At 39.7% G+C, this 14,943-nt stretch overlaps 1 long non-coding RNA gene across 1 annotated transcript in view; it reads right to left on the minus strand.

Annotated features, from left to right (window-relative positions):
* Positions 1 to 253: 253 nt before the first annotated feature.
* The window catches only part of LOC132659928 (uncharacterized), a 74,809-nt gene continuing 60,119 nt past the window's right edge, over positions 254 to 14,943 (minus strand). Inside the window, exon 3 of the long non-coding RNA XR_009600991.1 lies at positions 254 to 2,382. This is a non-coding gene — a long non-coding RNA (uncharacterized LOC132659928). The remainder of the gene's footprint in view (positions 2,383 to 14,943) is intronic.

Here is a 14,943-nt window from a genome sequence, read left to right on the forward strand (position 1 = left end):
TGCTAAAGCTGAAGCTCCAATACTTTGGTCACCTGATGAGAAGAACTGACTCATTTGAAAAGACCCCGATGGTGGGAAAGATGGAAGGCAGGAGAAGGGGACAACAGAGGATGAGATGGCTGGATGGCATCACTGACTCGATGGACATGAGCTTGAGCAAGTTTCGGGAGTTGGTGATGGACAGACAAGCCTGGAATCCATGGGGTTGCAAAGAGTCGGACATGACTGAGTGACTGAACTGAACTGAACTGGAAGGGTTAGGGGAGGGAGGCAGAGTGCCAGCAGAGACATTATTTCACAAAACCAGTTACCTGGGAGTCCAAGGCCTAGGTGCCCTGGCATAGTTACTATATGAAAAAGTAATGACAGAAATACCCAGTTCATATGATAACGGTTAGTATTAACCGAGATCAATTATTTGAAACTACCTACAGTCTAGGAAGTCATATTCTTTTCCTCTTTACATGATTTGGAAAATGCTTAAAATCTTTATCTGGCAACTTACAAAATTTTTTTTACAATCAAAAATCTAAAGAGATTGTTTCTTTCCATGATAAATTCTTGGCCTGCTATGTGTTTACTAAACATTTTTTTCTAATAATCTTCCCTTCCTTTCTCATCCCTTGATCCTTTCTTTCCCTGGTAGTCCCTCCACTTCTCACGTTCCTTTAATTTACATTTTGTTGCAAAATCCTGGTGCAAGAGCTTTATTGTAGCATCAATAAAAGAATAACTTTTTAAAATGGTCAGTCTCTACAGAAAAGAGTATAATACTAGCAAGATGCATTCTGCCACACTCTGATAGATAGTCTTTTCTGAATAAAAAAAAACAAAAACACTCTTTTCGTATTCTATGCAAATGAACTTGACTCTAAGTTGGAAACACATTGAGCTGCCTCCTCAAGCAAACATGTCTTTTCAATGTCAGAATTCTTGAAAGTCCTTGAATAAAAATTCACTTCCCTCTAGAGTTGTATTGATGTATTTTTAATATTGCCATTTTTCTTTTATTGTTGCATAAAGATGCATTCTAATTTTGTTTGTAGCTTATAATAAAAAGGAACCAAGGGAAAAACTAGTAAGGGTCTATTGAAAGAGTTAAATCATTTCCCTACAGCTTTCCTAAGCGGAACTGATAGTCTTAGTCTGACTTAGAGAGCTGAAATAGAAAGGCTGCCAACATCTGTTTTGGTCAGAGACAGATAAAAGAGACTAATTCATAGCGGGAATAACCCATGTATGGCATTCTGTATTCCATTACCCTTTACACAAAAAAAAATACACATGATATAGATAGATAGATTTCTACCTAAACTTTGCCACAGTGAAATGGAAGAAAGATGAAAGGCTCAAAGAGTTATTATTGATTTATTTACCTAGAATGAAGCCAGGAGGCACAGAGCATCAATAGCACCACCACCACATTGCAAGGTTGGCTGTCAGACATTTAACAAAACTTTTTAAAATCTAAAAATGCATAGGTGAAAATAACTTTTCAAATACCTGTAGAAACATGGGTTAGAGCTGATCTAAACAAATGAAATGTAGGAATAATGTAAAGTCTTCATTTTATCCATTTGTTTTAACCTTCTCTCCATTAAAACTAGTTCAAGAATTGTTAACATATCGCCAAGTAAACTAGTTTGAGACCCTCTTTTCTCATTATTGACAAAGGTGCTAACAGGTAGGCCAGAGAAGTAGTAAGCTATGTGGATAACTGATGAAATCAGTAAGCCACACAGAAATAATCAGGACTTGCCTTACCAAGAGATCAAAGCCAGAAGGAAAAAATAGTTTGCATTTGACAGGAATGCAACTGTGGAGGTGAGGGAGACAGATATTGTTTCTTTGGTTGGTTAATTGGTTGGCTGGCTAGGAATGAAGACTGTTAGTTCCATTTCTCACTTAAAGTGAAAGTGAAGTCGCTCAGCCATGTCCGACTCTGCGACCCCATGGACGCCTACCAGGCTCCTCGGTCCATGGGATTTTCCAGGCAGGAGTACTGGAGTGGGTTGCCATTTCCTTCTCCAATTTCTTACTTAAGAATTCACAAAAAGCTCTCAATACCCAGGGTCATCAGGAAACTTTAACTGTGAATTATTTCAGGCAAGTAGTTCTGGTTTAAAATCTATTTCACTTTCGACATGAATCTTTGCATCATTGAAACAGTGTTGTGATAAGTAGAATGTTCATGATATACTCTTGACAATGAATGGGAAAATCTTGAGTCAAAACAGCCCAGCGGATGAACTACATACCACAGTTTTCACATCCAGAGCCTGCGATTCCTCTTTTATGTGAGAGGAAGAGCTCCACCTTGGATACTCCGAAAGCGAAGGGGATGGGCACTCTTGATCTTCTTGGGGCTTGAATCCTCTCCTCCTGTTAAAAATTAAGCACAAGCTCTTCATGTCTAATCCTACTCTTTCACTCTTCTACATCTTTCCCTGTTTCTTCTCTTCTTGGTCCTCTTTTTCACCTTTCCTTTCTCTTCTATCACCTCAGAAACTGTCTAGGTGGGAAATATGTCTTATACCTAAACACTGGAATTCAAGCTCAGTGCAGGGTGACATTGTACAAAGCGAACACAGAGAAGATACTCAAATAGGCACATTAAAAATGCAACCAGGACCACCCCTAGGGTCTCATACCAGGGAAATCGTTATGTCAGAAGGGAAGCAGCCTCTGGACAGGGAGATTCAGACTGATATGGTATATTGTTTCTTACATCTCAGGATCTGAAAACATTTGCTTATAAGCAACTGCCTTGTTAAACAACAACTGTAGTCTTTGATACTCAGCACATCTTACAAATGTTTTATGTTTCTGAATTCTTTAAATATCTAGAGCCTTGATTAATCAGAAATCAATGAAATGGAACATTACCACAACTACTCCCTCAAAGTTTTATAACTTTCTGGTCATCCCACTTTATAAGAAAATCATACACTCTAAGTGACTCAGAGAGACCACAGATATGATTGATAAATATGTCCCCATGCACACTGAAGGCAGTGTGCATTCAGGCCAATCTCTTAAACCTTCTACAGGCAGAGCACACAACGCTGAACACATTCATATTCAGAATCCTAATCCTGAAGCAGAACAGAGCCGTGATAATGGAAGAAATATTGCTATGTTCTCTCTTCTTACGAAAGCCAGAAAAACTGCTACTGCCCTTCAGAAAGATTTTCAACAAGAGAGAATATTCTTTTTTCTTTGCATTCCAGATAATTGAATTTCTTTTTTCATTTGCCAAAGAATGTCAGCGCTCTGATCCTTCTACGAAATCTGGGAGTAGTAGCCTGGAATTATTTATGATTTATGCCTACTGCCATAAAGGATTTGAGGCCTGGAAATCAAAGAACTGACATGACCAATATGCTAGACTCTACTCTTGACTTTTTGACCAAAGATGTGTGCTTCATTTACTCTGACAATAGCACAAGAGACAGAAGGTCACAGGATGACAGAGTTCAAAGGGACCTTTACTACTGGAAACTGTAGATCGTTTTAGAGAAAACCGAGCCCCAGGGAAGTGAAATAACCTATGGCCAAAGGACTCGTCAGTAGCAGAACTGGGAGTAAAACCAGGTCCCCTGACTCCAGACTCTCCCTACTGCCCTGTACAATCTCATCTCTGCTTAGGAACTGTTATAAGGGCGAGACCAATAGTCTGCGAATGCTGGAACATACCCTGGAAATACAAAATAGTGTCCACTTTCCCTCTAAACACCAAGTTCTACCTTGATACTTAGACCACAAATGGGTCAGAAACCAACCTCTCAGCTACCATGTGGCCACCACCGCATTCTTCCTTTCCCTGACATTGTCGCTGAGGCTCCTGTCCCTGGAGAAGGCATTGATCAAATGGGGTTCAAAGAGCCCCTGCCTCTGAAAGCGTCACGCCCACCTTTAGGCTTCCACATTGCCTTCCCTGGGTGGTGGAGGTGGGAGTGGTGGGGAGAGTCTGGCTCCCGTACTGTGGGCCAGAGCTGATAGATTGTTAACCTAGGGGTAGGGGTACCTAAAAAGAAGGAGGGATAATAGGCTATTGAACTGAAGAGGGCCTGAAGCAAGTGCTGGGAGATGGACTATAGCTCCAGAGTACCAGAGTAGAAGAATGCCATAGAAGGCAGTCCAAATTATAGATCTTTATGCTTTTCACATGTAGTCTTATGATGAATAAGATCCACCCTTAGGACCTGCAGAGGAATGCCTAGAAAGACTGTCTCTTTCTTCTCTCTGTGAGGTCCCAAGAGCCAGCTCAAGCAGGCCAGGTACCTTTGTCCCTCACTTGTCCCATAGTCCCTCCTCCAGTGTCTAACACAGAGAAAACTTCGGCTCTGGGGAAATTCCAAGCAGGAGTAGGAAAAAACTTCATCTATGGGCAGCAGTGTGCTCAAAAAAGTTTCTCTAGAAAAAAACTATGTATTAATATAAGCTGAGTATAAGTTTTACTGATATAAAGAATGTGTGGCTACAGTTTATAAATATAATAAAATGGATAAACCTGCAAAATAGAAGGGGAATTTGGAAGCAGTGACAAATTTTATTTTCTTGGGCTCCAAAATCACTGTGGACAGTAACTGCAGTCATGAAATTAAAAGACATCTGCTCCTTGGAAAGAAAGCTATGACAAAACTAGACAGTGTATTAAAAAGCAGAGACATCGCTTTGCCGACAAAGGTCCATACAGTCAAAGTTATGGTTTTTTCAATAGTCATGTACAGATGTGAGACTTATAAAGAAGGCTGAGAGCCAAGGAATTGATGCTTTCAAAATGTGGTGCTGGAGAAGACTCTTGAGAGTCCCTTAGACTGCAAGGAGATCAAATCAGTCAATCCTAAAGAAAATCAACCCTGAATATTCATTGGAAGGGTTGATGCTGAAGCTGAAGCTCCAATACTTTGGCTACCTGATATGAAGAGCCAGCTCATTGGAAAAGACCCTGATTCTGGGAAAGACTGAGGGCAGGAGGAGAAGGGGGAAGCAGAGGACAAAATGGTTAGATAGCATCACTGACTCAATGGACATGAATCTGAGCAAACTCTGAGAGACAGTGGAGGACAGAGGTGTCTGGCATGCTACAGTCCATGGGGTCACAAAGAGTCAGACATGACTTAGTGACTGAACAATAATAACCAATAAATCTATATTATAAATTCTATGTAGTCAATTGATTTCTCACAGAATGTTTTCCTTGATTTTTATCTAATTCTTGTATTCTTAGCCAACCTGCAGTTGCAATTATCAAAGAAGTACAATTCCCATAGGAATGCTGGTTAATATTTTCATGTGTCTTAAGGAGTAATAAACAACAAAGACATATATCAGAACCACACTTGTTTGTTGATGACATAAGCAACTTCTTCGCTGAATTAGACAACAGTGTTTGAACACTGGAAGAATATTCCCTCAATTTGGGGGGCTATTCACAGTGTAACGAGTACAGCTATGACACTTGATTAAAATTAACATGCATTAACATTTTCTCCATCACTTCCATCACTAGTCCAGATAATCAACAAAACATCAAATCAAGCCGTCATTTGCAGTCAGTTTCTGTGATGTAAATACTACCATCATGCTGACTTATGTGATGTCACGGAAGGCAGGGTTGTAAAGAGACACACAGCCACACACCATCATATGACCTGTCCACCATACAGGTATGACAAATATAAGTGACCTCAAGAGCAGAGTATATTGAAAAGTGGTCAAATAATCAGAAAGGGGTAAGTGTAGGGTATTTGCTACATTTGTTTGTAATTTTTTTAATTATAATTTTTTATTTTATTTTATTTATTTTTTGGCTGCCCTGGGTCTTTGTTGCTGTGTGTAGGCTTCCTCTAGCTGCAGTGGGTGGGTCTGCTCTTCGTTGTGGTGCACGGGCATCTCACTGCAGCGGCTTCTCTTGTTGCAGGGTGCAGGCTCCAGGCACATGGGCTTCTGTAGTTGCCGCACTCGGGCTCAGTAGCTGTGGTGGATGGGCTTAGGTGCTCCACAGAATGTGGAATCTTCCTGGGCCGGGGATTGAACCCGTGTACCCTGCATTGGAAGGCAGATTCTTATCCACTGAGCCACCAGGGAAGACCTATATAATTTAATTCTTAATAGTGACTGTTTGACAGCTGGCTCACAAAATTCCTAAACCTTAACAACCAACTCTTATATGCTAGTACTAGCTGGCTCCAGCACTCCACTAAGGGGAAAAGATATTCTTTGGAAAACAAAGCCTCAGTAAAAAAGCTCACTATTTCATAAGATATATGTTCATATTAAGTTATAAAGCCATTTATTAAGAAACTGAATCTTCACAACCCTCTTCCAGTCAGTAGGTTCGGCATGTCCATCCAAGCGTGTGTGGGGTTCGAGTCTCCCACTTCCCCCACAGCCTCTAACCACCCTCACCAACTTACCCACAGCCTCCCACTGCACAGAAGGGATTCATTTAACACACCTCATGAGAGCTTCATCTTGTCCTATCCAAAATAACTTTTTCTGGAGCCAATTTTTTAGTGTAATTTATTCCAAACCTTTGATGGGGAAATTTGTACTCTTGAAGCCGTTCAGATGTGCAGCCAGCGGGAAGGCTCCTGGGCCACATTGGCTACTACGGCTACAGATGCCACAGCCGGCCCGACACCCAGGGACACTACGTGGGTCTGAAACATTCCTTGAGGGATAGCCGATCCATAGCCTACAAATGAATGCATTATGCTTATCCACGTATATGTCTTTCATCTGTAACAGGTATTTTATGGATTGGAGGCTTCGTTTAAATGTTATATAATCCTCCTTTAATAAGCAATGCAAATATTCAGTATAATTGAAACAAGAAAGACAGCCTTTGTGTCGGCATAACTGGCTCAGAAATAAAGGAACTCACCACAGACTAGAGCTTCATCATCAGTTATGTTAGAAGGTACAGCCACATGTCTGCCATAGTTTAATCATCATGAAAGAAGGATAAATGATATATGGATTTTGGCCTTTTTATATGGTCATCCTGAACTTCTCTGACATAATAACCTAGAGAAATATATTGTTTGGTCAACTTACTAATTAGGTTTAACTAAATGCAAGGCCAGGATGAATCAGTGAAAAATACTAAGTTACAAAATGCTTTTTATCAAATACATTTTTAAAAAATTAACTTGTATTACCATTAACAAGTAGAACTCTTATTTCAACAGCTTTAATGTGGGAGAGATTAATGTCAAGTAGAGAAGTGAACTTAATCTTAAAGACTTTGACTTGGAGCATTTAGGACAATGTCTGGCTAAACACTCAAAAGGAGTTCCAAGAATGAATGAATGAATGTCTTAATAACTAAAGGCAATTTATTAACATTATTTTTAAAATTTCTTTTGTCCTGTAGATTAAAAATACATTTATAATTTTACTTAAGATGCTAATTTTAAAATATAATTCTATTAATATTATTAAAATTTAGGAACTCACTAAATTAACATATTTTCCATTATAGGAGTAGATAACTCTTTTGTTTTGTCATATCCAGAATCCACTTCCCTTTCTGCCATTTCCCTGATTTTCTCTTGGGAAACTGTCTCTCCCCTTCACACAGTCCATCAGGCTATGCCTAGGTTGACTCCAACCTCAGTCCACAGATGGGCATATGATCCAGACCTGGCCAGTTAGATCCTGCTGTCCGCAGTAACTGATTTGGGGATGGGCCCGTGACCTGCTCGAGACCAATAAAATACATTCCAAAGACTTTTGCTGGAACTGTTATGAGAGAAATGCTCTCCTTCTGTTCGTGTATTCACCTGGCAGGGTAGAAGCCTGGTGGAAGCCTGGTGTTGATGGCAGCCACATTCAGCTTAAGCTTAACCAGACTGGGAATACGCCCGTGCAGCAGAATGCAAAGCTAAGAGATAAATACGAACTCCTGATGGATGACATTATCTGTATCCGTGCATGGCTGAACAGTCCTCTGCTCTTGGACTTCCCAGTTTCATATACCTGCAATTGAGATGGGCTTCTGTCACTAACAACGAGATGAGTTTACTCTACGAGCTTCAAGTGTGCTTATTTTCAAAGCACGTTCTCTTTGTTATATTTTAAAACCTAGTGCAAAGTACACAGGTTTCTTCAGTTGACAACAGGCATAATTTAAACTCTTGCTAACCATTCTGAACATTTTAATTAAGGGCTTCAGCAATTCAGAAAGCCAAGAACTGAGTTTTAATAGAACTTACAAAGTAAAGGTTTCTCTGTTTACCCTGATGGCCTCAAGAAGCTAAGACAATAAATAACTCAAATCTTGGAAGACTGTTATTCAAAAAGTCCTTTCTTCATACAGGGCTTTGTGGCTAAATAATACCCATCACCACCGAAGATAGGGATCTAGAAATATAGCATTAGAATAACCAGAAGTACACAGATTCACAAAATGAAAACCCTAGAAGATGGCTATTCTTCTAGGATTCATGGAATGCAAAACTCTTCAAAGGGAAATTTTAAGATGACTATTCCAAAACAATTTGCTATCCCCAAACAATTTGCTATCCCAAATATTGTAGCGTAGCATCAAAGGGAACATGAAGGTATGGAAACAGCAGTCCTAAACTGGACATGGTGGTTCCCACTTCTGGGACTTGCTGTCTGTGTGATCCAGTATGCTAGCTTTAGCCTCTCCATCTAGAAAACAAGGATGCTCTTCCTCATTCCTTCCTCATGAGAATCAGTGCAGCTGGTGGACTTTAAGTACTCCAATAGCTCCACAAATGAGCTACCAACTATCATTGTCAACATATTAATAACATTGTTGTATTTATTGACAGAGTTCACATACTTCAAAATCTGGTGTTCAAAATCTGGTGTGGTAAGCAGTTAGTATACAGGGAATTTATCCACAAACTCCCTACCTGTGTACCTGAGACAGACTTACACAAGGGTCTAAGCACTTTGCAACAAGAGGATTGACGGCACTCCTCTGCTCTGTGATCTGTCCTTTGCTGTGCAAGCGGCATGCTAAGCACTATAAGAGTTATAAAGATGTGTGAGACAGTCTCTGCTTTCTAAGAATATAGAGGCCAGCTGTAGAGCCAAACATATCTTGTAGCATGAGTACTAGAACAGATGGGCAAGCAAATGGCTATCTCAGTGGCAAGCAAGAAGTGATAAAACCTAGTTACCCTTCATTAAAACATGGGCATTTCCAGACAATTTCAAAAATGGCTTGTGTTTTAACAGGTGCTATGGAAGAAGACTCACAAGTAAAAGGAAGGCTCTATGGAAAGACAGTGAGTAATCAAAATGCATCAGGGATCCATGAAAGTTTGGAGTTGGGGAGCAAACCCTAAAGGCTTTGTCAGACTGGGGAGAGCTTTGAACACTAGCAAAGAAGTTGGGCTTTATTCTGCAGACATGAGAAGTAATGAGCCATGGTAGTTTTTAAATGAATGAGCTACAAAACCAAGCTAAAATTTAAAAAGAAAAGGCAAGCATCAGAGTGAAGGATTCCTTGAATAAAGAACGTTGGCAGGCAGGAAAAGTTAGAGAGTATTGTAATTTATCCAGGTAATAGAATATTAGAATCTGAATTTATGCAAGTGACACTGTGCGTGAAAATGAAGGAAGATAATTTAGAGAATTCTGCATATAAACTAAAACTATTATTTGATTAAAAAGTTGGATATGGGAAATAAAGGGAGGCGCCAGTACTTCTTGGCAGAGTGGCTGGGAAATTGACAGTAATACTGGTCAAGTAGGAAAGTCAATGGAACAACACAATTAGAAATAAAGACACGTCTTGTACCTTCAGGATTTGAAGTGATGGTGACATAGCATAAGAGACATTGAAAGGCAACTGAAAATTGAGATGTTTGGTCAGGAGGAAGGTTAGAGCTAGAGAGAGAGCTAGCAGCCATGAGCTCTTGCAAGGACAGACTTGTAGAATAGTATAGAGGGTTATATGGGAAAGGAAGAGCCAGAAGCGACTCACCGCTCCAGAAGGGAAGGACCTTTTCACTTCAGAAGCGAAAAAGTTTTAAGAAGGGAGTGTTCCCTGCTTAATAGACTGCAGAAAGAAAGAAGATGGAGAGAATTTGCACATTAAAAGCTCATTTTTACTTTAACTGAAAGCTTAAATTTAAAAAAAAAATTTCATTTTATATATACAAATACTCGAGAAATTTTTCATCCCTAGGACCAGGGCCAATTAACACAGGAGTTATAAAACTTGGTACTATAGAATATTGGCTTAAATAAGAATAATCATTTACATTTCTTAAATCCTAAGCACTGTCTCAAATGTTATTTTCCCAGGTTTTCTTCCCGCAAATTACTCTTTTTTTCCAAAACATACCCCCAAAAAAGTAACATTAGGGATTTAAGTGATTCTTTTTTAGTTTTACACATATAAGTACTTTTTTTAATTTTTAAAAATATATTAATCAACTTTATTTTCAAAACACTAACCTAGGAATTATAATTCAACAAAGGTTCCATTTGAAAAAATACTGAGTTGGTGAAAAAGTTCACTCGAGTTTTTTCTCTAATATCTCATGGAAAAATCCAAATGAACTTTTTGACCAAGTATAATTTCTTAGATAATAAAGCATGAGTGCATGTTCAGTTGCTCAGTCATGTCTGATTCTTTGCAACCCATGGGCTGTATGTAGCCCACCAGGTTCCTTTGCTCATGGAATTCTCCAGGCAAAAATACTGGAATGGGTTGCCATTGCCTCCTCAAAGGGATCTTACCGAAATAGGAATCAAACCCATATCTCTTGTGGCTCCTGCATTGGCAGGTGGATTCTTTACCACCAAGATAATAGTAGATACTATAAATTTACTTTAGAAAAGAGATAAAAGAGCCTTAGGCTTCCTGCTGTGTTCTGGTAGCTCAGCAATAGAAGGGAGTCCAGCTTACGGAGAGGGAAACAAGGAGATCTCAGTGGACAGATCTTTATTTTGACAGAAGGATGTTGCAGGCTAGCAAAACTGCTTAGCAGAAAAGACCCTCGTGCTTGTCCTTACAAGCTTTCTGGGAAGGCAACAGAATAAAGTCCCAGTGTCATGAATGTCCCCTTGAATCCACCAGCACTGAAGAAACTTACTAGGAGTTAGAGATGGAGGAGCAAAACCTAGCCACCAAGGTGGGACCTGGAGAGCAGGAAAAGGAAAAAGTCCTCTCTCTGATGAGGGATGACCCTTTGAGGAGGACCATACTGGGTGTTCTAATGGGGAAGTCATGATAATTTTACGGACTTGATTTTTGTCCTAGTGACTTTCCACTTCAGAAATCAGTCTTCAGTGTATCCAGATACAACTGCTTAGATTTTTTTGCTTAGCTCTTCTACTATAAAATATATTTCATTCTGAAGTACAAGAATTACTTAAACGGAAAAGTTAAATGGAATTAACTTTCACCAGTCACCTCTTTCCTGTTTCTGGTCACTTATGATTAAGGCTGACTTCTTGTAAGGGTCACTTGAGGTCATTAATGTCCATCTATGTTTAAACATTTAAAAAATTGTATACTTACTTTAGAAAGTTGCACAGCAAAATGTTTCTCTATGTGTTAGTTTTTAACTGAGTGAAAATTTTGCTCCAAAAGAGAGAATTATATAAAATTCAAGGGTGGGTGCCTGCCCATTCCATCATTTCCCAAAAAAATACGCAGTAATGACCGCTAGACTCAAGTTTTTGGCTGCCAGTCTTACAGAGTTTCTCTGGAAGAAGCCCAAGGCACAAACCCGAGGCAGTCACAACCTCTTTATGGCTCTGATGCCCAACACAGAGCTGTCGTCAGTTTCCAGTGTCCCAAGAACCACAACACACTAAGCAGAACCACTCCGCAGAATTCAGTCTGGATCCAAACCTGCCCCTGGTAAATGGGAAAGCCCATCAGTTGAGCAGGTCAATGGCAAAAGAAAGGCACATCGAAAACGGAGAGAGCTTTGACATGGGTATATCCCCAGACAACTGTCACTACAATTGAGAAAACAGACATTTCCATCACCCCCCAAAAGTTTCTCTGTGGCCCTTGGTAATCCATCCTTCCCCCTATCTCCATCCCCAGTCACTGACCTGCTTTCTGTCACCATAGACCTGTTTGTATTTTCTAGAAAGGAATCATGCTCTATGTATTCCTTTTGTGCCTAGCTTAAAGCATAAGGAGTTTAAGATTTATTCATGTCATTCTGTATATCAGTGCTTTGTTCTTTTTGTAGTAGGGTTCTGCTAGCTGAATACACAACAATTTAACTATCTATTGATGAGTTTATGGGTTATTTCCAGTTTTAGAAGTAAAGTTGCCACAACATTTGTATACAAGTATTTATGTAGAAATATTCTTTCCTCTTATTTTAGTTAAATACCTGGGAGTAAAATGACAAGGTCATGTGGAAGGTATATGCTTAACTTCTAGAGAGATTTCTAAGCTGTTTGTGTAGAATTTGTACTGTTTTTACCTTAAATGTCTGATAGAATTTACAAATAAGGTATTCACAAATAAGGCCATCTGGGCCTGAGGTTTTCTTTGTGGGAAAATTTTTTTTAAAATTTATTTTTAATTTTAAAATCTTTAATTCTTACATGCATTCCCAAACATGAACCCCCTCCCACCTCCCTCCCCATAACATCTCTCTGGGTCATCCCCATGCACCGGCCCCAAGCATGCTGCATCCTGCGTCAGACATAGACTGGCGATTCAATTCACATGATAGTATACATGTTAGAATGTCATTCTCGTGGGAAAATTTTTTACTATCAACACTAATTCAATATGTTTAGATTAATTTAGATTAATTAATTAATTATTAATTTATTAGATTAATTAATTAGATAAATCAATATGTTTAGATTAACTTGAATGTTGTCCTAAGTTTCACTGATGCTCTGTTTTGATCTTATCTCTCTCTTTTCTTTCTGTCTTTCATTTTGGATATATTCTATTGCCATGCCTTCAAATTTACTAATCTTCTCTTCCGTATTGCTTAATCTGCTACTAATCCCATCTGGTATACTTATTCTCAAACCCTGGTTTTTCATCCCTTAAGTTTGATTTAGATCTTTTTGATCTTTTCCGTATTTCTCCTTGTCATGTTCTCCCCTATTTTCTTAAACATATGAAGCATATTTCTAACAGCTCTTTTAATGTCCTTATCTATTAATCTTACAATCCACGGCATTTCTGGGTCTGTGTCTATTGACTGACTTATCTCCTTATTATATTGTGAATCTTCCCCCTTGTTTGCAGGCATCCTCATTTTTTACTAGTGCTAGCCATTGTGAACTTTGACTGTGAAGTGACAGATTCTTGTGGCTGAATATTCTTTAAATATTCTTGAACATTGTTCTGGGAAAGTTAAGTTACTTAGAAACAGGTTGACCCTTTCAAGGCTTGCTTTTAATATTTGCTAGGTGAGTCCACAATAACATTTCATGTAGAGGAAATACCTTTCTGAGCGCTTACTGAACATTCTGTATTAAGAGGTCTTTCCACTTTGAATAGGGGAAAATGAACTATTCCTTGCTCTAGGGAGCTCTTCCATGAGCTCTGGGGATTATCCTAACTACTTCTTCCCACTGATGCTTTCCCTGGCCTCAGGATTTTTCTCACATACATGCACTGATTAGTACTTAGCTTAAGACTTCAGGGTGGGCTTCCCTGGAGGCTCAGATGGTAAAGAATCTGCCTGCAATTCAGGAGACACAGGTTTGATCCTTGAGAGAATGGCAAGCCACTCCAGTATTCTTGCCTGGAGAATTCCAAGGACAGAGGAGCCTGCTATGCTACAGTCCACAGTGTCACAAAGGGTCAAACACGACTGAGAGACTAACACACACACACACACACACACACACACATAAGGGTACTCGGAATATCTCCAGAGCATTCTCTCTCTCTCTGCAGCTCTCTACTCTCTGGCACTCTCAACCATGAATTCTAGCCACCTTGGCATCCTCGAGTTACAAACTCTTGCCTCTCATCTCAGGAGGTTGCACTGCAGTCTCGAAACATTCACCAGACAATGAGCTGAGCCAGTCACAGGATTCACTTCATCTGTTTCCCTTTTCTCAGAAATTATTGTGCTATACTGTCTATTTTAAAATAACTAAACACAATTGTTTCATATATTTTCACCCCCCCCCACACACACACACACTTTTTAGTTGTTTAAGGCAGAAGGATAAACCCCACCCTACCCCACAATCCATCACAGCACAGTGTGAAACTCTGATTAAGGGGACCCCACTCCAGCACTCTTGCCTGGAAAATCCTATGGATGGAGGAGCCTGGTAGGCCTCGGTCCATGGGATCGCGAAGAGTCAGACACGACTGAGCAACTTCACTTTCACTTTTCACTTTCATGCATTGGAGAAGGAAATGGCAACCCACTCCAGTGTTCTTGCCTGGAGAATCCCAGGGACGGGGGAGCCTGGTGGGCTGCCTGCCATCTATGGGGTCGCACAGAGTTGGACACAACTGAAGTGACTTAGCAATATCAGGTTCAGAGATTTGAACTATAAATTCCAAAGGTTAATGCTGAACAGTTCCCACAAACTTCTCCATCTGACCCAGAGCCTCCCAGCACATGTGTGGACCAAGCGGATGCAGTGTCCCTGATAGGAATTTTATTTTCATTCCGTAAGTTAAGATTCAAAGTATAAGTTTGTATTGCTCCACATTTTCAAATCCTACCCCAATGAATTGGAGACATTTTCTCTCTAACTCTGCATGCGTGCGTGTATGTGTATGTGTGTGGCAGGGGTGGGCACGGGAGGGGAGGAAGTGTTTCTGTAAAGACACATGCGTATATATTTTGCATCCAGCTGTGTGACTGGATTTAGGCTTAAAATATAATTTATGAGTAAACTCTGTTTAATGCACATAAACAGGAAACAGACACTTGTGAATTCATTAATTAAAATCCTATTTAGAGAAGTATTGTGAAGGCTAATCCT

This window comes from Ovis aries, chromosome 6 (genome assembly GCF_016772045.2).
Source record: "Ovis aries strain OAR_USU_Benz2616 breed Rambouillet chromosome 6, ARS-UI_Ramb_v3.0, whole genome shotgun sequence".
Taxonomy (NCBI): Eukaryota; Metazoa; Chordata; class Mammalia; order Artiodactyla; family Bovidae; genus Ovis; species Ovis aries.